The sequence below is a fragment of the Sceloporus occidentalis genome, unplaced genomic scaffold (genome assembly GCF_023333645.1).
Source record: "Sceloporus occidentalis isolate IW3139 unplaced genomic scaffold, rSceOcc1.0.p SCAF_2, whole genome shotgun sequence".
Classification (NCBI taxonomy): domain Eukaryota; kingdom Metazoa; phylum Chordata; class Lepidosauria; order Squamata; family Phrynosomatidae; genus Sceloporus; species Sceloporus occidentalis.
In genome coordinates this window covers 68645774-68648564 of record NW_028316982.1, presented here as the reverse complement: position 1 = coordinate 68648564, position 2791 = coordinate 68645774, and the positions used below count along the sequence as shown (strand labels likewise).

The following is a 2791-nucleotide window of genomic DNA, read 5'->3' as shown; positions in this document are numbered from 1 at the left end:
CTGTCATGTCACAATTTAGATCAATATTACAGTGAATTCTGAAAATCCAGTAGAAATCCAATATAGCAATGTACCAAATCATTCTTAGCATTTTTTTTTCTTGGCAAAATGCATTAGGTTTTTTTTTCCTGGCAGGAAGTTAATATCCATAATGCAAGATTATAACAGTTTCATGCCATTTTGACTGCTGTGTCCAATGGAATCTTTGGGTTTGCAGTCTGAAGAGGTGCTTTGAATTCTGTGTCAGAGAGTTTTAGTCCAGTCTCATGAACTGCAATACTAGAACTCTCTGGAAAAGAATTCTAAATATCCTTCAACAGACTTCAGATTGCTAATCTTCTCTGTATCATTCCAATTTTAGTATATGTGCTGCCAAAGCGAGCACGTGAAGAAGGTTAGAGTAAGTAGATGAGAGGGAGATGTAGAGTGGGTTTTCAGATTTGGATGTGAGATGAGATAAGAAAGCTAAAAGGAGCGGGTAGCTAATCTCAAAGATGAGATGAGGAATGGAATGACAGAAATTATTGAAAGTGATATCTCTGACTGTAAGATGAACAACTCCCATAAATCTTTATGTATCATACCGCTTCCCAATATGATTGTAAGATTGTAAGATGTTGAACGGATATTAGTGTTGGTATGTGTAAAAAAAAACCAGACCAGATTGGATGGACCCACAGCTGTTAAAGCACTAACAAAATGCTATAATTGGGTACTGTGGATGCAACCCAGAAGATGTAACTATGTATAGGTATTGAGAAAGAAGTAGGTAGATGACCAGATTTTTGTGGATGCATACATGGTATTGCTCACTTCAATGCAATAATGAATAGTAAGTTCTGTAGATATGGAAAACTGATATGGCAGAAAAAAGTTGTCTTTTGGCATGGAATAAGACTATTAGAAGACTGAATCATGTAACTTTGTGAACATCCCAGCCACCTTTATACCTGAAAAATGATTCAGGCACTAAGAACAAAGTCTAGCAATTCACATGGATGGTTTCAGTTGTGCTAATGGGCACACCCTCCCCAGAATAAACCCTAAATAGATGTCCTGCCTGTCCACCAACCTATGCATCAGTTCTCAAGCAAGATTTAGCACAGACAAACTGTCGATTCATGTGGCCATCCCATTATTCACACATACTGCCTGAACATTTTTAATTTTCTTCTGTCATGATGGCTAAAGATCTGCTTGTTCAAAATAAAAAGTGAAAGTGAGCATGCACATTCATTTTTCAAAGGGTCATTAACCAAAAGCTAGATTGGTTGAGGCTAGAATCAAGGCTTCTACCATTAACCCTCCCGGGGGTGGCGGACCCATTAGGATGGTCAACCCTCGAAGGCTGATGGAACCCATAAGGTTCCAAGAAGCCCTAGAGGGGTATACGACTGGCTCTGACGGCAATTCTGTTGATGCCCTAACCGACATCTGGGATACTAATCTCTCCAGGGCTATACACAGTATCGCTCCCAAGCGTCCTTTCCGGCCTGCTTCCAACAAACAACCCTGGTATACGGAAGATCTCAGGGCAAGGAAGCGGGTCGCGCAACGACTAGAGCACAAATGGCGAAGACATCAGCGCTTGTCTGACAGGACACTCCTTCGCTCTCATTTGAGAGCTTATGGAGTGGCAATACGTGCAGCAAAGAATTCTTTCTATGCTGCACATATTGCGTCCGCAGAGTCGCGTCCGGCAGAGCTGTTCAGGGTTGTGAGGGAGCTAACTCGGCTCCCTCCCACCCTGAGCCCTATTCTGGAGCCATCTAAAGCCTGCTGCGACAATTTTAACAACTTCTTTGCGGATAAAATCTCTCGGGTAAGGGCTGATCTCAACGCCAGTTTTTGTGCAGATCCTACAGGAGAGGTGTCCGAAGCGTCCGTGGTCCCTGTTATACTGGATCACTTTGAGTTTGTTAGTACCGATAAAGTGGACAAGATCCTCCAAAGTGTTAGGAAGACGACTTGCTCTCTTGATCCCTGTCCCTCATGGTTGACAGCTCAGGGGGGAGATGTGGTGCGACTAATGTTACATCACATAATCAATACATCTCTAAGTGAGAGTCAGTTTCCATCTAAATTAAAATTAGCAGTGGTTAAACCCCTGCTAAAGAAGCCCTCCTTAGACCCCCTGCTTCATAACAATTATAGACCCATCTCGCTGTTACCTTTCTTGGGGAAGGTGATCGAGAGAGCAGTCGCCTTCCAGCTTCAGTCGATCTTGGACGACACTGATTTTCTGGACCCATTTCAAACCGGCTTCCGGGCGGGCTATGGAGTTGAGACTGCCATGGTCGCCTTAGTTGATGATCTCCGTCTGGGCATGGACAGGGGGAGCGTGTCCCTGTTGGTGCTCTTGGACATCTCAGCGGCCTTCGATACCATTGAACATGGTATCCTTCTGGGACGCCTGAGGGAGTTGGGAATTGGGGGCACTGCTTTGCAGTGGTTCCATTCCTACCTCTCGGGCAGGTCCCAGAAGGTGGAGCTGGGGGACTGTCGCTCCGATAGGAGGGCCCTGACATCTGGTGTCCCTCAGGGAGCGATTTTGTCCCCTATGCTATTCAACATTTACATGAAGCCGCTGGGAGAGATCATCCGGAGACATGGGGCGCGGTGTTATCAGTACGCTGATGACACCCAGATAATTTTCTCTATGTCTCCGACTGATGCAGTAACTAAGGATGGCATCTCTCCTCTAGATGCCTGCTTGGCGTCGGTAATGGGCTGGATGAGGGAGAACAAACTCAGCGTGAATCCAGGGAAAACGGAAGTACTGGTGATAGGT

General features: G+C 45.0%; 1 pseudogene; it reads right to left on the bottom strand.

Annotated features, from left to right (window-relative positions):
* Positions 1–293: 293 nt before the first annotated feature.
* LOC149318505 (U6 spliceosomal RNA) lies at positions 294–385 on the bottom strand (annotated as a pseudogene).
* Positions 386–2791: the final 2406 nt, after the last annotated feature.